We start from the raw sequence: 23499 nt of genomic DNA, 5'->3' as shown, positions 1-23499 counted from the left end.
TGGACTCGAACCGCTGTTGCTCAGAGCTCAAACTCTTGAGCGAGCTCTTAACCAACTGAGCCACTCAGCCGGCCCTCTGAAATGTAAAAAAAAACTTTTCAGGCCAAAAAGTCAATCCAGCAGAAAGCAACCTACAAAACTGTGATGGCCCTAAGGAGAACATGGTCCCTCCCCAGTGCCCACTTGTGATGTGGCCAAAGAAGATGATGGACAAGATGGGACCTCCAAGAGGGTGGAGCTAGAGAGTAGGTAGAACAATGGACAGTGGTGCTCCCAACAGTGGGCTGAGTCTGAGCCTAATCAAACAGGATAGAGAGCTTCCAGAAGGTCTGTACAGTGGGATTTTATAAATGCCTAGACCAGTGCCTGCTTTGTGTCTTCCTGTCCTTTCCAAATAGGGTTTTTTATGGTGGAAGTACCATCCCTGTCCCATGCTTGTTCAATAGGGAGGGCGTGGGAGAGGGACAAAGAACCTGTCTTTTACAATCATGAGGAATTAGTATGCATCTGGACCTGAGCGAGAGGGCTGGCGTTGCCAGGAGATCCTGGACTTTAAACCGCATGCAAGGACTAGTTGGGATTTTGAATTACTTTGTTGGGAAAAAGTTAAATGTATTCTATGTATGGGGAGAAGTTAACAGATCTTTGTTGAGCGGGAGGGCAGACTGAGGCAAAGACATGCTATGAACGCCCCAAAGCTAGTTTTCTTTTCTTCCTGGATACATAGCGAGACTACATTTCCCAGTCCCCCTCACCCTGAAGTTTGCTGGGGCCAGGTAACTGAGTTATGACCAGTGAAATATAGGCAAAAATTGCCACTTCTAGGTATGGTTCATAATAATCTCCTATATGATCACCCATACTCTCTCTTCCTTTGTTGGCCAGAAGCAGAGCGCCTAGGAGAGTCTCTGATACCATAGCTCAGGGATCCACAAAGTGCCAACAGGCTTACAGTCTACGGCTGCTGTCATGAGTAGCTGTGACGTTTGTATGGCCTACAAAACCTAGAATATTTCCTCGCAGGCCCACTACGGAAGAAAGCTTGCCAATCCCTGCTCTGGGGAATGACGGAACCACTGGGTAGAAGGAGCCTGTCTCCTCAGCCACAGCCGCCACGGGAGGAGAGCCGGCCGACCAGGAACACCCACTGTGAACCGTTGCCTAAGCTAGAGATAAGTTTTTGTTGTAGTCAGACACTGAGATTTGGGAGTAATAACATTTTCACTCATCCTACATACAATTATGAAGACATAATTTTACCTTGCATTGGATAGCTAAAATATTCTCATTGACTGAAGTACGTTGAAACATGGCTTCTGCCGTGATTCAGTTATACATCCTGCCATCCATCCATTCATCTGTCCCCAAGCGTTTACTGAGTGTGTATTATGTGTCAGGCACTTTGCTGAGGATACGATGATGAATAAAAACAAGCTAGAACTCTGCCCTCATAGAGCTTAAGGTCTAATGCACAAGACAATGGGAAGAAAGGGGTTAGTTGCTACCCTTTTGGACTTGACATAAGCTTTCCCAGGTCACAGCCCTCACTGTACCTGCTTCACTTATTTACCTGCCTGGCTTCTATAGCACTTATGGTTTTTCAAGCCTCACATCAGAGCAGGTGAAAAGACAGTGGCTGGAATGCAGCAATTAAAGGAGAGAGGGAGGGAAGATGGAGCTGAAGATTGAGTTAAAGGACAAATGCAGAAATAATAACTTGCCTATCAAGACCCATGGGTGTCTCAGTAACCAAACCTCTCTAAGCCTTCTCCTATAAGCCTTCACAGATATTCTGGACTCTGCCTACCAGCATGAATCTGTGACACTTACTTCTCTATACCATTTAAGCCAAAGCCCAAAGGTTTGCGGTGACATTTTTCTTCCCAGACCTCCACACCTCCTACATATTTTCCCACTTTTTCCTCTTCTCCCCATCTCCACTCTCAGCCACCCACAAGCCTCATATGACCTCCCACAAGCCTCTCTCCCCTGCTCCCATTTTTTTTCTGTACATCTCAGTCTTCGTATGATTTCCCTTGGTTCTGAGGATAAAGTCAGCTCTTATATGGCTCTCATGGACTCAAAGGTGCTAGTAGTTCACTTATGGGAGTGGTACACACTAGATGTTCTCTTCTAATCTTTGTTTCATTTAGTATGTTATGAAAATTCATTAGCATCAATACCAATAGAGATATAATATCACTTTGAATGGCCATGTGGTATTCCATTGTATGGATATACCATAATTTAGCTCATCCTTTACTGTTGGATATTTGGAGTGTTTCCATGTGTTGTTATAGCTAATTTTATGTGTCAACTTGATTGAGCCATGGAGTGTCCAGCTTCAAGGTGACTGCTGGGTGTATCCATGAGAGTGTATCCAGATAAGATAAACATTTGAACTGACAGTAGATTGCTCTCCCCAGGATGGGTGGCCCTAAAGAGAACAAAAAAGCAGAGGAAGGAGGAATTTGTCCCTTTTTCTGTGTGTCTGTCCACTTTAGCTAAAGCATCTCATCCCATCTTCTGCTCTTGGACCAGAATGTACACCATCAGCTTTTCTGGTTCTCAGACCTTTGGATTGAATTACACCACCAGCTTTCTTGGGTTGCCAGCTTTCAAAGGACAGATTGTGAGACTTCTCAGCCTCCATAATATAATCCCATGAGCCAACTCCTCATTTTTTATATACATATATATCTCACATTATATATCACATTAAATTATTATATATATCCTATTGTCCTGTTGGTTCTGTTTCTCTGGAGAAATCTTACTAATAGAGTTGTTGTTTCTCCTGCTGACATTTTATACAAATACATTGTCTAGTATAATACATATATTTCTTCCTACCTTATCTGATTGTCTCCTTTAGATGAGTTATTAGGTCCTAGAATTCATTGGTCAAGGGGCAGGAACATTTTTAATGTGTTTTGCTTAATATTGCCTAATTGAATCCAAGAGTTATAAAAAATGAAACACCTCTTAAGTAGGTAGAGACATGTAAAAGTGACATCTATGCTTCTGGCCAATGTTTCTCAAACTGTTGTATCCAGTTGTTTGGTTTTCTCTAAAATGCGATTTCTTAGGACTTGTATCTTGCCCAACCAGGTGGAAAGCTGAGGGCTTCCTCAGGGAAAAGTCCTCCTCCCGTCATTCTCCAGCTTCCTGCCAGGGAGCGGCCCCTGCATAAATCCCCGCTTCTCACTAATATCTGCAGGGCTCTCACAGCCTTCCCAGCTCTGTTTTGATTAGTCAGCTATTTCCTTGAAATGGTATGAAGTCAAAACAGGGGCTACCAGGCTGCCAGAACAGTGACACTAAGAAGTGAAATCACCAAAGCTTAGACCCTCGAGCTGACAGAGAATCCAAGAAGCCATTTGGCCCAATTCTCTGGCTTCGGGCAGATAAGATATTCCATTAGCAGAAGAGCTTTAGATGTAGACTGCTTTTGGCAAGGAATGGTGTCTCTCTAGTCATTGTGTTAAGATAAAACAGAAAACACTCTAAGGCAAACAAATTGCAATAAAATTAAAGTGTTATGCTTGTGAAGGAATAGTTCTGAGAGCAGTAACCACATCTGTAGAAGACTTTTCCCTATTCATTACCTGTTTTTAATTTGCCTTCAGCACATCTTCCCCCTCATACCCTGGGATAGCAATTGTCATCAATTCACTTAGCATAGGGTGTCCTGTCTATTAATAGGGTACTAAATTTTTTTTAAATTTTATTTTCTCTATAAAGAATGCTTAAAAAATAAGGGAAAACTACCATGTAATAGAAATCCTATCATTTGAAAACAACCACTTTTAGCATCTTGGTGCATTTTGGTCTTTTGGGGGTACATTCCAAAAAAATGGTTTTAATCATAGTATACCTATACAGTACTTTAGGTCACTTTTCCCCCTTAATATTGTTTCATAACAATTTTCATGTGATTAATAATCCATAATTTTTTAAAATGACTTTAGAATACCATTATTTGTCCAGCCACACCATAATTTACCCGACCTTTCCCACCTTTTAATTATAAATAACATGGTGGTAAAGATTTTCATGCATGGAAACTTCTCCATATTTGGGATTATTTTTAAAAGATATATTTTTAGAAATTAAATTTCTTGTTCAGTGAACAGAAATGGTTTAAAAAGTAAACAAGGAGGATGACCTGTTTCATCCCAAAGTGGGAATTTTTCCAAATGATTTCTGATTTCATTTTAGGACATCAAAGGGCAGAAGTGGACTGGGAATGTGTAATTGTAACCCTAGAGGAATGGAAAATTTTCTCAGTGATATTTCTTATTTGAAAATAAGTGTAATCACAAATTTTGCTTAATCTGTTGTAGCCTCATGAGCTGACTTAGTCCCTTTCAATGACTTCCAGTTGGTGGGAGGTAGATTTGGGTAGGCACCACCACTATTCCTTCTTAACCTTTTTTTCAGATTAAGTGACATATGTAACACAGTGCCTGCTACTTAGGGAGTGATTAATAAGGCTCTGTTAAATGAGTGAATGAAAGAATGAGTATGGGCTTTGAACCTGATCAGAGGGGTTTCAAATCCTGTTTCTGCCACTTCCTAGCTGTGGTACTTGTTAAACAGATAGATTGCTGTGGAACACAATAAAAGCTGTGTCCTGGATACATTCCAGAAGTCAGTGCCAAGTCCTTTTGTAGTTTTCTTATGTGAAACCTTACATTAAATTTTCAAGTAGAAAGAGCAATGCCCAAAACGTATCTCAACATGAAATCTAAAGTCTATGGTGTGATAAAATAAGAGATTCTTTGTGGTAGGAAACCACTGCTTGCTAGGATGATTTTTGAGAATCAGCTTTTATTTCCTTTAATTGTTGCCAGCGCTTGCAACTGCTGAAACTTTAAATGCCAAATCACTTAATGACCTCATCTACTGAGGAAGGCTGTAGGAACTGTGGAATGGACACCATACTTGGGTTTTGATAAGATGAATTACCTTGGCTGGGCAAATAACTGCTGACCTGTGGCACTTCTTTCTTTCTAATATTTCTATAGTGTCAGCACTTTCAGGCACCTAACAGGTGTAGCAAACAAAGGCAACAGCTTTGATCCAACTCCATTTCAATAAGGTGAGTTTTTAATGGGGTGTGTTGTAGGGAGCAGGCATAGGAAACCACAAATGGCAAGTTATTTCTGGATTCTAAGGTTATTACTAATGGGCCAGTGAAATAGAGCTCTGTGGGTTACTTCACTTGCTATAAGGAAGATTTTCAAAGGGAAGACATTTTATAGACCTTTTTTGGCCTTCGACCAGGAAAACTTCAGTTTTGTTTTTTTTAAAAAAATTAATCTTAGGAACAAATAAGGGAGTGGACTAGAAGTGGGGATAAAGCCGTAAGTGTGTACACTTGAGGGTTTCAGACATTGAAGTCCAGCCTAATGGTCTACTGGCAGACTGCTCACCCATTCCCCCCTCACATGGTTCTGAAAGTGAGAGGTGCAGGGAAGGTGGGTTGAGAAGCCTGGGCAGAGCATGGGAATGGCATGTAGGTCAGGGTCAGATGGCATCTCTGGAGGCCTGTTGGAAATAAAAGGAGTCTATTTGCCCTTCAACCTAAAAACCCTTGTTGTTCTACTAGAGCAGGGAGCCACTTCGTCTTGCATCCCTGCCTTCTTCCTCTGAGGCAGGAACATGAAGTTCATGGATGTGGCATTCTTCTCCCTCATGAGCCTCACACTCCTCCCTACTCCTTCCACCTCCCTTCTGTGAAAACAGGAAAAGTTTGTAAGATGGTGTATTGGTCAGGGGTCTCCAGAGAAGCAGAACTAGTAGGACACACACACACACACACACACACACACACACACACACACACACAAATACATAATGGTACATATCATATGTAATATAAAGAAATATTCTATATAATCTAATCTAGCTATTCCAGAGACATTTATTTAAAGGATTTCATTTACGTAATTGTGGAGGGACTGCAGGTCTGAAATTTGTAGGGCAGGTCAGCAGACACTCTGTCAGGGGCTGATGCTGCAGTCTTCAGGCACCATTTCTACGTCTCAGGAAAACCTCAGTTTTCCTTTTACAGGCTTTTCAGTTGATTGGATAAGGCCCAGCCAGATTATCAAAGGTAATCTCTTTTACTTAAAGTCAACTGATGTAACCACACTACAAAATACTCTCACAACAACTCTGAGATTAGTTATTATTTAATAACTGAGTACTATAGCCTTACCAACATGACGCATAAAACTGACCATCAAGGGCAGTCTTTGGCATAATATATAGATAGATAGATAGATAGATAGATAGATAGATAGATAGATAGATAGATATAGATATATACATTAATTGAGCTATGCGGGACACATTCAGTGGGCTAGCATTCCTTTTTTTCTTTTTTTATCCCATGTTTTTTATATAAAGGAGATAAAGCTAATAAGATTAATTTATACCAAAATGTAATTGACCTGATACCTCCTCCTAGAATCCACTAGAGAACTTACAAATTGAAAGAGTTAAGCTTATTGAATCAAGTCAGTATTTGATTATTGAAGAATTTCAAGTGGTGTGACTAACTGAAGGGCTTCAACTGTCACGCACTGGCTCGGCTCTTTCTACAATATGGGAATCTAGGATTCTTCAAAGCATCTTAATTCTCCTATAAATATTGAATACATTCACTTTAAACCCAAATCAGTTTGTTCAGGAGATTCCTTAGTGGACTTTTCCCCAGACTTCAGTAGGCCAAAGAATACCCTTGAAAGATGTTAAAATCGTTGATTTCAGGCCCCATTTTTAGAGATTCGGGGTCAGAAAATTTGGGTGTGTCCAAGAATCCTTGTTTTTCAGAAAAATCCACCCTGGTTGACTCATCCTTTGAGAAACACTGTTCTAGGGCAAGATACAGATACTCCTTAGAGACCCAACAGAAGGAGAGCTGTCTGTAGTCCCAGCCCTGCTGAGAATCATCAGCAGGTGGGATCAAAGAAACAACCACCAGTTACTCCTCCCTCCAGGTACGTCAGGGACTCCATAAGAAGGGTAGGCTTGAAGTTGAGACACAACAGGTAAAAACCAGATCGATAATCTACTATTTCTTACAACCACAGTATTCTAGGTGATAGCCTGAATAATGGATGCCTCTTGCTTCATTCACTTCTAGGCAATGCTTGTGGCCAAAACAAACTGAAGAACAGCTATGGCTTATGTATGGTTTACTCACCAGGGCTGTCTTTACACAGGCCTGCCAAAATGTAGCCAGGGGTTACGAGGCCTTCCTACTAGGAGATGGGGATGCGTTCTCTCATGTCTGCTTCCTGTGCCCGCACTACCATTCATTCCAACCATTCTTGCAGGTTGCATTTATGAGACTTGTTCATCCAAAGAACTGACTTGGTAGACACTTGACTGCTTTGACTGGGGCTGGGCACCACAGAAACCTTTTTTCAAGAGTATGAACTGTGTCTTCTTTACTCTCCTAATCCCAGTGCCCAACACAGTGCCAGGTATAAAATATGAGCTCAAAAAATACCAATAGCTTCATACTTAGATGAGGAAAATAATGAAGGAGTGTTTACTTTCCGCCAAGGTACCATTGGAATGGCCTCTGATGCAAATAGACATGTTGATGGCAAGTAGTTATTATATCACACTCCGTGGTATAAATCAGTAGAAAGAAATTGGCTGCATTTTGCTCTTCCTAGAGATACAAGAATTTAGGTTTAGTTATTCTTGATTAATCCCAATATGTTGAAAAACTGTATTTACTTTAAAATGTGATGAGATTTGCCTTGGGGGAAAAAAAGGCATCATTTTCAATTATATTCATGAAAAATGTAACCACAGACTTGTAAATTCCCATTTGTCTTAATTGATGCCAGTGCTTTATATTTAAGTCACAAATGTACAATTTTCAGACAGAGGGCTCCAGGAATAAAGACATATATTTTGCCAACATTTCCCCATGTTACTATTTGAGGGAGGATAATCAACGCTACAGTTGTAAGAAATGGGGTGCTTTTATATTTAGTGAAATAATTGCCTGAGCAAGTTCTACAGTTCCCAACATGTCCATTTTTAGGTGGGAAGGGAAAATCTGATAGAATATTTGAGTTCTTTGATGAAAAGGTGACGGGCCACATTTAGAGTGTTTCCTCAGTTGACAGAAGGGCTCCCAGGACACACAGCTGCTCAAGACAGCATATGTTTAGGGAACAGTGAGGACATTACTATTCTTAATAATAAAAAGTTTCTTCCTTTCTCAGATGCCAAGAAATAGTCGAATGTTTTGGGCCAATTCCAACTCCTTTTGGTCAGCCCTCTCTCGACTCTTGTGGATGTTCTTTTAGCAGCAAAGCATTTAAAAAAAAAAAAAAAGGAAAAGAAAAGAAAAACCCCAAAACCATGTGAAGTAGGAGATGCACCCTCCAGGAAGAAGAGGGAGTGAACATACCAACAGTTCCTCAGTTAGGTGTGGAGGCAGCTGCTGAGCCTCAAATACATAAATAAAGGCAAATTTAAAGATCAAGAGCACAGATAGCAGTGTATCGTGTTCCCCCAGCTGCATTCAATAGCTCATATCTCATTCACCATCATTTTGTTGCTTTTTCTTAGAATAGATGTAAAATTGTCTTGAACTTCACAGGACCATTCTAGAGCAGGTCCCAGTTTCTGTCTTTTAGATTTATGGAGGAAATACTTTTATTTTTCCAATCTTCAAGCATAAAAGTTGGGTCTACAAGATCCCCAGGAGTGAAAGTTTTGTGCTTTGATCAGCAAAACATACTTAGGCAAAGTTAAGTGATATATAATTGTTACATAAACATATATTTTTACTTATTAACAATGATGTGATAATGGGAAAATATCTTAATAATAAAGTATATTTTAAAATAGTGAACACAATGATAAATTTTTCACAAATAGTGTGATGTCTTCTGGAAATGTTGACAGGAGAGAGTGTTATATTTTTAAGGCAGCTTTTGTAATAGAAGGAGATCCAAACCAATCCCTCAGGGATATCTCAGCGGTAAACTTCCATGCTTAGCCATGTTACCAAGGGCATTAGGGATACCTGGTGGAAGCAGGATCAGACCATACAGAGAGGGAACTGGTGGCCATATACCTGATGTGATCATCTGAAGGACACTGAAGGACTGCCTCACCACAGGCTGTCAAAATACCTGGAGTTCCACCTTTAGAGCTATACTATGGCCTCCAGACAGACCAATTCACGTGCAAGTATTTTACCTGGGAGGTGTTGCATTAATGCATTAATTCCACAAGCGGCATAATAAGATGAGCAAATTGTACTGTACCCTGGAGAAATGTCTCAATATTAAAGGAGATTATGAAGATGAGTAGGGGACCCTGCTTGGGTTTGGGGAGAGACAGGAGGCTGGCAAGTGCAGGGACAAGTGTGAAGACCCTGAACCAGGATGGGGAGAAGCTAGGGACAGATAAGGAGAAGCCTCAGGGCCCTGACACAGTGCTCTGTAGATCTTTTGATAGTAAGTAAGTTCTACCAAGTGAGGGCAGAAGGTTTTAGATTCTGGAAACTGGGACGACGTCTCACCATTTGGTTGGATGAGGCTGAAACAAACAAAAAAAATCTACCTTAGGGAACAGAGGTGGCGTTCTTTATGAAAAGGTCAGCTGTGTGGGGCATGGGGTGGGGCGCAGTTCAATTTTCTTTGCTTCACAAGTTCAAGAACAGTGTTTTCCAGATGGTGGAATGTGAGCCACTGTAGAATTGGATGGATATTTTTGTTTTAATAATTATATGTGCTTAATATTTATTAGAAAATGTAAGTAACACAGCAAACCTATGACATCACGAACATTACGACTTAGGAAGGAGCTAAAGTAAAAAGAAACAGTTAACGTAAAGGAAAACATTAAATAGATAAAAAAAATCGAAGTGTATAAAACATTGTTTTAGAAATATTTGGAAATAAATGTACCACTGGTGTACTTGAGTTAATCGTATATTGATGAGCAAATTGATAGAGTCATTTATCTTAGATGCAGATGACTGGGGGTAAAAATGAAGTTGGATCTTCAAATGATGGCATTCTGATTTCCACACAGGTTTTTGGGAAGCACTCAGTAGGCAGCACTTTAGAGGCAGGATTACAGGGTGTGGTCTTTGGAGTCAGGGTCCAGTTCAGGCTTCACCACTTAACAGGAGTGTAACCTTGGATAAGACACTGCATCTCTCTGAGTCTCAGTTTGCTCACCTGTAAAATGGAAATAATATCTCCTTCTAAAGATTATTACAAGGGGCAAATGAGATGATGAATGGAAAGTGCTTTGCATACCTGAGAACCAGGAAGATCTCAGAAATGTCAAACACGGTTGTTTTGATATTCTTCTTATCCCTTTCTTGCTTGGGCCTCTTTTCAATCTTTTTTTCCCCCTTCTTCTTTTAAGTACCTTTAACTGACCTTTATCACATCTTTACAAACATAACCCTTACTACTGCATACTTTGGTTTTAAATATTATCGTATTAGTGTAAAAGATCAAGAAAAGTAGCATTTACTTCCAAAGGAACTCCTGATTGCCCCCTTCCCCAGGTAATTTAACCATGACAGTTCTCTGCTTTTTATGCATTTTTAACTGTTTTGGTTCTATCCATAGAGGATCCCACATAATCTACTTCTTTCTACTGCCAAAATTCCAGAAAGGCTTTACCCACTTGATACTTCCATAATAGCAAATCGACCTTGTAGCTTTTTGACACATTCTTTAATTTGTGGGTCATCCACCACTTTTGGAAAGACATTTGAAACGGAGTCCTCTGTTTCTTTATCTAGATAAAGTGTGCCGATTGCTGGGGCCACCTAATACCAGGAGAGGGTCAAAAGGAGACATTCCTGAAACAATTCTTTCTAGTGCCAAACTGACCAGCCTTAGCTTTCTAGAATTGAATCATAACACTCATTGTTCAACGTATTAGGCTAACCCAGGGGTCGGCAAACTGCGGCTCGCGAGCCACATGCAGCTCTTTGGGTATGCACATATGGCTCTGAAGTAAAATTGAAAATGAAAAATAAAAGTATCATAGTTTTATTTATAAAACTTTTAAAGGATTTTAAAATTTTCCTTATTTGTAAAAAGATATTTATGGGTCTCGAATAGGTTTTAAATTGTTGTGAGGGACAGGATTGGCTCTTTCGTCTCAAAAGTTTGCCACCACCTGGGCTAACCTAACGGTAGCCTGAATTACCAGAGAACTAAGGCAAGGCTGTTGTATGCTATTTTGAAGCAACCTTTTCAAATCCTTTCAGTGTCTTTATGCTTTCTATGACAAAGACGTGTATCACCATTGTGATGCTGCTGATCACCATTGTCATTATGGTTTGATCAGCAGAAGGCTGTCTTTCTTGATAGCATGAGCTTTGCTGTGAACCCTAGTTCTACTACTCACCCAGTGACCTTTAGCGAGTTACCCCATTTCTCAGTTTCCTCAGGGATAAAATGGGAAGCCCAGTAACAAGCTTAGAAGAGTGTCTGTGTTGTGGCCATCCCACAGGAATGGTAGGGATTCCCATGAAAATTGGATGCAAATGCCAATCCTGGTGAAGCTACACACACACCAGGAGGGTGTGAAAAGGCTTATTATGATGGAGGCTTTTTGGGGAAAGCATGGCAGGCCTCCCAAACTGGTTCTCAAATGTCTTGAAAGAGCAAGTTAAGGAGATTGGTTAGGGTTTCTTTTAATGTGGTTAATAGGTGGGGCAGGCTGAGAGCAGGACCTTTGGTGGTTTGAATCTTCCATTGGTGCCAAAGGACGGAGCACTGGCTTTCTTACCATCTTGCTCAGATGTGGGACAAAGGGATGGCTGAGGCTTAAAAGCTGTCAGCAGTAAAACATCAAAACATGTCATCAGATTGTTACAGTCTGTGACAGAGGAAGTGGACAATGACGTCCGTTACATATTTACCTTCCATGAGTTCCTAAAGCTCTCCTAAGCATGATACTCTAGGAGTTTTGACCTAACAATGAGACAAACCATATAGACTTAACATATAGATATGCTCTGTGATAAAAAGTTCTTTCTCTTAAACCTCACCTGGCTACGCTACAAATTTTTGTGACCTGGGTGTCATTTATTGGCCATATAGAGCATTACCCTAAATGTATTCACGTTGCCTCAAAAAGACCAAATCAGTGTGCTCCAATGAGCACTTCATTAACAGTGGGAAAAGCCAAGGAACGTCGGGGCCACCAGAAGCTGGAAGAGGCAAGGAAGGAGCCTCCCCTGCAGACTTCAGAGGGAGCACAGCCCTGCTGACGCCAGGGCTTTGGCCTTCTGCCCTCCAGAGCTGTGAGAGAATACATTTCTGTTGTTAAGCCTCCTAGTTTGTGGTCATTTGTATGGCAGCCCTAAGAAATGAATACAGTACTATTATCCTCATTTTGTAGATAGTGAAACTAGGTGACAGAGACGTTAAGTAACTTTCAAGGTTCCACAGCCATCAGGCAAACTTGACTTTTCTTGATCTAAACCTCTTGTAATTAATCGTTACACGATATTCCGCCTGATGCATGCTGTGTGTTACGAGCATCACAGAAGAAGACACTGGAGACCTTCCTCATGACTTAGAATCTTTAAAACACCATTCCTAAAAATATAGAAATTGTGTGGATGGCACAAAAACAGGCACAACCTCCTAATTGACATTTGTATCTAACCTCCCAAAGCGGTATTACCCAATTGCTCCTTGGTTTTCTCTTTCCAATTGGTTTCTTTCTTTCTTTCTTTCTTTCTTTCTTTCTTTCTTTCTTTCTTTCTTTCTTTCTTTCTTTCTTTCTTTCTTTCTTTCTTCCTNCTCTCTCTCTCTCTCTCTCTCTCTCTCTCTCTCTCTCTCTCTCTCTCTCTCTTTCTTTCTTTCTTATTCTCTTTAGCATCTCTAACATACTATCTCAGAGATGAAATGTAGTTTGTTACTTGTATAAAGAGTTGCGTAGAAGAGAAGTAAAAGCATCCAGGACAAAATTATTATTTTGCTTACCTTTTGTTGGCAAAAAGGGAATAATTTACCATAACCAATTCTTGAGAGGAGGATATTGAAATCTTCAACTATAATTGTGCAGTCTTTATTTCTCCTTTTGGTTCTACCAGGCTTTATTTCGTGTACTTTAAAACTTTGTCATTAGATACATAAATATTTAGGATTTTCAAGTCTTGATGAATTGATTATCTTTATGAAATGACTCTTTTGGTTTCTGGTGATTTTCTTTTATTCTGAAATTTACTTTGTCTGATATTAATTAGAGCCACTCAGCTTTTATGAACTTCATTTTAGTATAGTATACATTTTTCTATCCTTGTATTTTAACTTATATGCTTTTATAAAGTGGGTCTCTTGAAGACAACATATATTTGGGTCTTGCTTTTCATCTCATCTGATAATCTTTGCCTTTTATATGGGTGTTTAGCCCAATTACACTTAAAGCAATTATCAGTATGGTTGGTTTTAAATCTATCATCTTCTTAGTTCAGGCTACTTCAAAAAAATACTATAGACTGGGTGGCTTATAAACTACAGGAATTTATTTTTGACACTTCTGGAAGCTGGAAAGCCTAACATCAAAATGTCTGGTGAGGACCACTTCCTGGTTCATAGGCTGCTGTCTTTTCACTGTGTCCTCACATGGTGGAAGAGGGCATGGAAGACCTCTGGGGCTTCTTTTATAAGGGCACTAATCACATTTACAAGGGCTCCACCCTCATAAACTAATCAATTGCCTCCCAAAAGCCCCACCTCCAAACACTGTCACATTGAGGATTAGGTTTCAACATATGAATTTTGGGGGAACACAAACATTCAGTCTATAGTAACCGTCTTCCTATTTGTTTTGGTTTTTTTTTAATCTGTCCTTTGTGACCTTTTCCTTCTTTTCCTGCCTTCTTTTGGATTGTGTTTTTTGTGATTTCATTTTACTTCTGTCATTGGCTTTTGTTGTGTGTGTGTGTGTGTGTGTGTGTGTGTGTGTGTGTGTGCGCGCGCGCATGTGATTCCTCTTGGGTTTACAGTGTACATCTTCCACTGATTAAAGTTTATCTTTAAATAACATATCATTTTTATATATAGTATAAGAACCTTATAGCAGTATATGTCCATTCTACACCTCAAACCTTTGCGCTATTGCTATCATACATTTCACTTTTACATGTTATAACTCCCACAATACATTACTGCTTTTAACAATCAATTATCTTTTAAAGACAAAAAATCTCTTTCTCATGCTCTTTCTCCATGTGTATGCACAGAGGAAAGGCCATGTGAGCAAAGAGCCAGAAAGCTGCCATCAACAAACCAGGAGAAGATCCCTCATTATAACTCAACCATTCCGGCACATGATCTTGTACTTTCAGCCTCCAGAACTGAGAGAAAATAAATTTCCATGATTTAAGCCACTCCAACTATAGCATTTTGTTATGGAAGCTAGAGCTGACTAATCTACCCTTATTCTTCTATATGTAACATTTCTGTTTTCTCTTTATTACTGATTTCCAGCAATTTGATTATGTTATACTGTAATGTGATTTCCTTCGTGTTTTCTACTTGGCATTTGTTGAGACTGAATCTGTGCATGAGTTTATACTTTTCATCAAATTTAGAAAATTGTGGCTGTTATTTTTTCAAATAACTTTTCTGTTCCCTTCTCTGATCTACCTGTTCTGGGGCTCCAATTACAAATGCAGCAGGCTGCTTGGCCTTGTTATATAGCTTCCTGATGTCCCGTTCACTTTTTCTAGTCTTTTTTTTTTCCTCTGTGTGTTGTTTCACTAGTTTCTATTGCTAGGTCTTCAAGTTCACTATTTTTTTTTTCTGCAGCATCTAATCTGTCAATTTCTTCCAATGTGTTTTTTGCCTCTTGTATTATATATTTTATCTCTAAAAGTTACATTTGGGTCTTTTTTTATATCTTCCATTTCTTGGCTTATCATGTTTATGCTTTTCTCTACTTTTTTGTATATATGTAGTATTGGTATAGATGGTTTAATGTCCTTTTATACTATCATCTATGTTATTATATTTTGTAATTATATTTTGTCTAGTTTTATGTTTGTTTAAGGTGGGGAAGTAAATTTGATCCTTGTCATTCTATTGTGTTTAGAAGCTGAGGTCTTTAATGTTGTTGGGCAATTGTTGAAGAGAGTTATTTGCTTTATGTCCTTGGGGTATGGGCAATAATTAACCAACTAGGAAAATATTAAAATTTATCATTGAGTTTATTTCCACTTGGTAAAAACTAATGTTGGACATAATTGGGCAAAAGCTATGAGTATGATTAGAAAACAGAAATTGACTGTGTCTTTAGGGTTCTACATTTTTGTCTTAAATACTGTAAAACATTTTCACATCATTGTTTTTCTTCTCATTTTATACACCACCAGTCAGTAAATCCCCATAAGGTTGATGGCATTTCCTACAACTGAACTCCTGGATGCCTCAGAAACATGCTTCCACTACTGGAAGTAGTTTTAATGTTAGCTGCTAGGTGTTCACATCTTCATTTGCAAATGCCTAGCATAGCTTCCCTACTGAAATCCCACAGATAGAGTTTCCTGACTCTGGTTAGTATCTAGCAAGTGCTTAAGACTTCCGGGCATATCCCCAAATTGATAAAAGAAAAAGGAGCTATAAAAGTCTTCCCCTTTTGCACAAAACTCTACTACTTGGTTATTTGAGATGAAAGTACTTGCTTATTGTAACTTCTTTGGGGAAAAGAGTGTGTCTTGTGCACAGTTGTATCCACAGAGATCATGCTGGGCACATAATAAGTGCTGTGAATATTTGTAGAAATAAGTAAATAGACTGCTGCTTATGCTCAAACATGACAAGAAGTATCCTGGTTAATTTGCCAGTGTCTCTCAGAGTGTACACATCTGTTAATTCCTACATTGTTAGCTGAACATCCAGAAAATTGAAAGCAATAAAAATGACAAAGTACAATCTGAGATGTTGAAGGTTATAGCTAAAAGAGTTGGTTAGGGACCCACTGGCATTGGCCTGTTAAAGTCTAGATGCAAAATCTAAAAAGTCTAGGTTGCTAGCATTAGACTGAATTCTTAGAGGTGAATTCTCGTTAAAGATAAAACTTGATTCTAGTGTGTATTTTCATGGTAGCATACAGATTTAGCCTATCTCCATTCATATTATATTCCATAATTAAGAGTCTTATACATTTTGTGATTCTGTATTTCACAATTAAATTTTACAGAGGAAGAGGTAGTGCGCATTTTGGCACAGACTTAAAATGTTTGAACTTTGCTTGTCAGCAGCTGGTTGTTGCTGTGTACTCTGTGTCCTTTTAACCAAGCCCAAATTGGAAAGAAAATAACAGATGTTCAGTTAATTATTTTTCCGTGTGTGTGTGTGTGTGTGTGTGTGTGTGTGTGTGTGTGTGTCCGCCTTCCAAAGACATCAAACATAGGCATTGCTTATTGATGGTCATCTTGTTTGGTTCCAGACTCATCAGTGGGCGAAAATGAAATGAATCCTACATGGGGCATTTGGAAAATAGTTTACAAGAAAGAATTTGAATAGCAGTGTTCATCAGGAACCACGTCATACTTTGTATTGTGTGCTTTGGGAATAAGCAATGAGGCTATGGAGCTGTGTGAATCTTAAATGATTAATATTAATGTGCTGGGTGACTTGGAAGTTGGCCAGTTGGTCTTTCACTTTTGAAAGCTTTGTTCCGCCAGGTATTCTAGGTCATAGGTGGAAATGAACAGAATGGTTTTTTGCATTCAATTTATTACAAATTATAATGTGCATGACTCAGTTCTCTATAAGAAACTTTATATGTGATAAAGTTGTATATTTTACTTAAGGTTTTTTCTCCATGCAGGATAAATATCTTTATAAATATTGAGGTTATCTTCCAGTTACATCCTTTTTGACAATATTCACTTGATTAATATCAGGAAAACATTTTTTTCCCCTTATTTCAAACACTGGATAAAGGAAAAGCCCTTGTCATCAAAGCATTTAATTACTTTCTCATAGCTCCAGTGAAAATAGAGTTTAAAACCAAAACAAGCTGTTTAAATTGGTAGTCTATCAAAAAATGTGAAGGTGCTGCCATCAACAAGAAATGTGACATATCGCTTAACTTTCTAAAATGGGAGAAAGATAGATCAGAGAGAATTACCACTTGTCTGTAGTCACTCAGCAGCTCCAGCTGGATGTAAAACCAGGCGTTTTGACACTCAGCCGCTCTCTTGTCTAGTAGCAATAAATCTGTGAATTGCTGTTATAATCAACTTTATTTATAAACCCAGGTTCTAAATTTAAATGAGAATAACTCTGTAGCAATTATTTTTTTTCTTTTTCAATGTTAGAGAGTTGCAGTAGTGGAAAGTCTATCATAGTCAAACAAGCATAGATAGTACCTATGTAACAGATTTTAAAATTATTCCAAATTAGTATTCAAAGACAACTAACCAGTTATAACAATACACTCAACTATAATATTTATACAGGCAAAGCTACTCTGAAAGAAGCTTACATGATTTGTCACCCTTGAATCACTTCTTGAAACAGGGTAGGATCAAGGCTAAATGAGCTATGACTGTGATATAATGAGTTTCATAGTTTTCAATTAAGCATCCGATTGTACTAAAATTAGTGTTTGCCACTTTAAGATGGGCCCCAATAAAGACTACACACTTATTGCAATTGATGCCATCATTATTTGATGAATTTTTCACACTCCGTTGAAATTATCTGTGAAAACTACAAAGAAAAAGCAGGATCAATATTGCTATCTTGCTTTTATCCCAAATATAATTACCTAGATGAGTTAGTCACTCACACCAATGTATTTAATGTGTTTGTCTACTTTCCTTAATCATATCCATCTTAAAATTTTGCCACCGTTGAGCACACTAAAAGGAATGACCTAGATTCTGATGGTATTTCTATTAAAAACATTTGAGCATAGACAGCATAACTATCTTCTATAGAGAACACCCCCCTTCCATTACAGTTTAGATATTTATAGTATAGTATTTTTTAAAGCCATATCTTGAATCCCAGTCAATCAGCAAATATTTATTAACTATGCCAGAAACATAATATGGCTTAGTGAAAAGATGTTGGCCTTTTAAGTCAGATTAATCTGCTTTGCCACCAGTTCTGTTATCTTGATAAATTATTTAACTTTTGAGTTTCTGTTTCTTAATTTGTAAAGTGCGTGGGGGTGATAATGCCCATTTTGCAAGGGTGTCATGAAGATTAATGAAGATGAATTACCCTAAAACGTCTAGAATTTAAAATGTATCATCGGACAGTTCTTTAAGAAAGCCTCTCATTTTAGACTCAAAACAACCCCTCTGAGGTAAGACCTATTATCTCCATTTTACAGATAATGAAGCCACGTGTCAGAGAGATTAAGCAACTTGTTCAAGTTTCCACAGCCATCAATCAAACCAATCTGTTGTGTTTAATCACTACCCTGTACCCTACCTGAGGTATGCTAGGTTTGTGGGCATCACAGAAGAAGTAAAAGGCCCTGGTCTTCCTTATGATGCTTAGAATCTTTGAAACACCATTCCTGAAAATCTAGGTACTGGGTTTATGGCGCAAAAACCGACTGACAACCTCCTAATAATCCAAAGTTATAGTATCCAATCTCCCCTGGATTTTCACTTTCCACTTGAACTATGTTTTGTTTGTTTGTTTATTTGTTTGTTTGCTTGTTTCTGATGCTCTTTAGCATCTCTACATGCTATAAGAGAGATGAAATTATTTTCTTTTCTTGTATAAAGAGCTGGGTGGGAGAAAAGGAAGGTTGCCCAGGATGAAGCATACTCAGCTTGTTAAGCAAAACGAGATGAAGTCATCACAATCATATTAGAATAGGTAACTTCATATTCAAGCAGTCCCTCTAGAACACCTTGCCAGGTGACTGAAACTGACTCAGAACAAGTTTCTTTTACTATATAAGTGAATAACCAGAGCCCCTGAAATAGTATCCAAGATAGATTTAATTTTTATTGCCTTGTACTTTCTAAAAAAACAACTTAATTAAAAAGTATACCTGACATACAATAAACTGCATCTATTTTAAGTGTAAAGTTTGATAAGTTTTGACATATATACACACCTGTGGAGCCATTAGCATCGTCAAGATTAATGAACATATCCATCACCATCAAAAGTTTCTTTCTGCTCCTTTTCTAGTCCCTCCCTCCTGCCCCTGCATTCCTCCTGGCCCCAAGCACCCACTGATCTGCTTTCTGACACTATAAGTTAGTTTGCATCTTTTGGAATTTTATACACATGGATTATATATATATATATTATATATATTCTTTTTGTGTGAGGGGTGGAGGTTTATTCATGTATTGCTTGTATCAATAGTTTATTCCTTTTTGTTGTGCTGTAGTGTTCCATTGCATGATTATGTCATGATTTGTTTATCCATTCCTCTTTTGGTGGACACTGTGGTGTTTTCAGTTTTTGGCTCTTACAAAAATAAAGCTGCTATGCACATAACTGTACAAGTGGACAGAAGGCTTTCATTTTAGAATGTCCACTCATTTCAGAATGAACATATGCTTTCATTTCTCTGGGATAAATATTAATACTTAAGAGTGGAAGAGTCCTTCCCTAGGAATTTTTCATTTGGAGCTGGAGGACAAGGGGTTTTACCTCTAGAGTCCCATAGCTGGACGGATGAAGGTAGCTGCTTGGAAGTATCTTCCCTGATATCTGCAGAAAGCCGGGCTGTGTAAGGAATACTAAAAATCGAGGACTCCAATCAGCCCAGACTGGATCATATGCCCACCCATTAGCCTAGAGAAAGCAGGATACTCAGTTATTTTTTTTTAACAAAGCATATTTTTTCATTAAAATTTGTCATTTATAAAAATTGTGGAAATTTTAGACAAGTATAAAAAAAGAGGCTATAAGTATTTCACCATCCATAGAGAGCCAGTATTAACCTTTTGGAACATTTTCTTCCTTTTTATGAATAATTTTTCTTGGAAAGTGGGGGAGGGGTCAGCAGGGCCAGCTAGTTATTTAGCATGTGACTTCAGTTTCTATTTGTGAGTGCTTGGTTTCATTTTTTCTGAGGAAGGTTAGATGAAATTGGAAACCAATCAGGCCATGTAATTTGCCTGTAAACATGATATATCTGTGTTTTCGCTAAGCTCTAGGAAATAAGGAAAGAAAAGGAGTCTACCTCTTTGCCTGTATATACTGTTTCTTTAAGGAACCCAGAAACTATTTTGTTCCCATTACCAGGCTTGACTCACCTGCGTTAAGAAACACCTGCATACCTTCAGGGTAGTCTCTTTTGAACACTTGTATAAATTAAAATTTGCCTGTAGGGATTTCAGAGTTCTGTGTCAAAAGTTACATTAAAGTGCAAAGTCTCCTCCTCAAATCAGCTCTAGTAGTTCTCAAATGACATAGGCCTATGATATGGGTTTTAAAACAAACCCTCTATTTTACCTGGACGAGCCATTCACCAATGTTTATGGAATACCTACTTTGGGCATAACACCATACATGTTGCTTTGGGGATAAAAGAAGTGGACACATGATTGCCACTCTCAAAAAGCCAACTGTAGTTGGGGAGGCAGGTAAGATGGATTTATCAGCTTTATTGTGAGCATACTCTTGGAGGCAGATGCCAGGATGTTAAACCCCAGTTCGACAAACATTCAGTTCAACCAACTTGTATTTTATTGCCTAGCACCATGTCATTCACTGCACCTGTCATTGAGGGTTGAACTATGAGGTACAATGTCCCTCCCACAGAGCTGATGCTAGAACACGAAGTGCCTTTTAACAGAGGAGAAGGAAATCCCATCTAGATCCCTCGGGTGGGGTTTACAAAAATGTGTCGCCTTTTGGCTGACCAGTTAGACAAAGGTGCCCCTTCTATATCCCTGGGCTGAGCAGAGGGGAGGCTAAAATTTGGCTACTATTTGCACCCCAGTGACACAGTCTACTTGAGGACCCTGCAGTTTATCCTCATGCTTCACCCCTTGCATTTTCTAATAATAAGCAGTGCTATTTCTTAGAGTCACATAAATAAGGGATGCTCTTATTGATGTGGAACTCGGCTGCCTGAAGTTGTTGTTACGACTTCTTGTTAACCTCTTGGATTTCCTTCAGACTCCCCAGTCCTGGTGCTGTGCTTATTATTTTAAGAGATACCAGTATCTGTGTGTTTTCCACATACTGTTAGATATGATGGCAGGAGATCTGAAGGGCTTGTCATAAGAAGCCCTGGGCAGCTGGAGTAGTTTTTGCCAATTCGAACATTTCAGTGCTATGACTTATGGGCAAAGACAAGAGGGTTAGAGTACCTTTGAGCAAATACACAATTCTCCAGTGACCCCTCTGGCAATACATCAGAGGTTCTGCAATATGGCTCCAGGCAACAAATCGAGGCCAATCAGAATTGATAGGGGAGCCTCTGCTGTGCTCAGCTTTGAAACATACCTGCACCACAGCAAATGACAAGTGGCTTCTGCTTAAGTGCATTTGATGACTCCAAATGGGGCCTGATTGATATTTAGGCGGGACTGTCCTCAGGATTTATTTGGGGTGATCACTATTATTTGCAAAACTTTCTTTTGAGTCAAGATTGTCTAAATGGTGTAACCAGGGTGTTCTCATAATTGACTCCTAATAAATGGAGGCTTAATGCTAAGAACCTTCCGCCTTTTCTTTCACAAACCTTGTTATAAAGTACCTAGAATTTGTTGGGACTCTCAATTTTACTGTTTGTATCTTGAAAATAAACTTTGTTTTGTGGTGTTATCATCCTTGGTTAGAAAATAATTGGATTTCTATCCCTCCTTCAGAACTGGTCTCCAATAGCTGTTTGGAAAGCATGAGCTTTGCCCCGTTTTCATGTGCACAGTTACGTGCCCTTTAACAATGGGGATATGTTCTGAGACCACAGTGGAATGTGGTGCAACTTCAAATGATGAAAATTTCATGGACTCCATCAAACCAATGCTGAATTTGATCTTTTTTCCACCCATGGGCACATGGAAACGTGAAAATAAAAAACTCAACTTGGTTTATTTATCCAAAATAGTTTATGAAGAATTAATAAAAACAACGTGGAAATATGTACAAAATGAAGCAGTAAGTTCAAAACATTAACCCGATGACAAATATTATTCCATTCTTATAGATGTCACAACAGATGTGACAAATACTAATCCGATGGTGATTATTGTGTGGCACAGTTATGATGGGAAACCCTAAGAGCTATTTTTAACTTTTTTTGTTAACGAAAAATCATCTTTCTGTTATTCAATAACGTGAAGTTCTGGAGGATTATAACCTGCCATTGAACAATGGCCACTGGCAATTTTAGGACAATAATCTTGTGAAAGTGAGGACAAAGGAGTTCAAGTCCAACTTAAAACATTCTTATGTTTGCATGCGTGCCATGAAAGGCTCATTCCTTTCATCTCATTCCTGTTTTGCAAAGTTTTTCAGTTTGCTCAGAAGATGGACCATTTTAAATATTAGGCTGTCATGAGCTGACTTATTGCCCCCTGAAATTCATATTTTGAAGCTCCTAACCCCCAATTCCTCAGAATGGGACTATATTTGGAGATAGGGTCTTTGCTGAGATGATTAAGTTACAATGAGGCTGTTAGATGGGCTGTAATCCAATTTGACTAGTGTCCTTACAAGAAGAGATTAGGACACAGACACACACACAGGGGGAATCATGTGAAGACACAAGGAGAAGATGGTCATGTGTACCCCAAGAAGAGAGGCCTCATCAGAAACCAACCCTGCCAACACTTTGATCTTGGACTCCATAAGTGTGAGAAAATAAATTTCTGTTGTTTAAGCTACCTAGTCTGTAGTATATTTGTTTTATGACAGCCCTAGCAAACTAATGTATATGCTAACTTGAATTTTTCTCTAAAGAAACTAAATGTATCTAAATGGTCTGTCCTCTTATCAGGCAGTTCAAGTCTTGCATTGTAGGGATAACCAAATTTTCAAAGAATTGGAAGAGAAACTCAAATCCAAATCCATTTTCCTTTTTGAAAAATATTTTTTTAAAAGTTGATATAAACAATTATGCCATTTTAACTGTAATTTGTACAGATGTTTGAACATTAAAAATGTCTGATTTGGACATATAGGAAGAGTATTTTCTTCTGTCATCTATAAATTTACACAGTATTCAGCAATAGAAGGAAAACTCAATTAAAACTCCAAGAATGTGAAAATGATGAAGATGACTGATGAAATCAATAGAAATTATTTTGACATAAAGCAAATTGTAATAAAAAATTTTCAGGTCATACCAAAAATCATAATTCATTAAGAAAAATAGATCCATTTCAAACAGAAATAATGAATGTTTCTGATGGTTTAATAATTCAATTAATTAAGAAAATTATGTATATAAACACAGAGGGGAAAATATAAATTCCTTGCTGATCTGTCAAAATTCTAATGTAATCCAAGGTAGCATAAAATT

This window comes from Hipposideros armiger, unplaced genomic scaffold, assembly GCF_001890085.2.
Source record: "Hipposideros armiger isolate ML-2016 unplaced genomic scaffold, ASM189008v1 scaffold_364, whole genome shotgun sequence".
Classification (NCBI taxonomy): Eukaryota; Metazoa; Chordata; class Mammalia; order Chiroptera; family Hipposideridae; genus Hipposideros; species Hipposideros armiger.
This window is presented reverse-complemented; position numbering follows the sequence as displayed.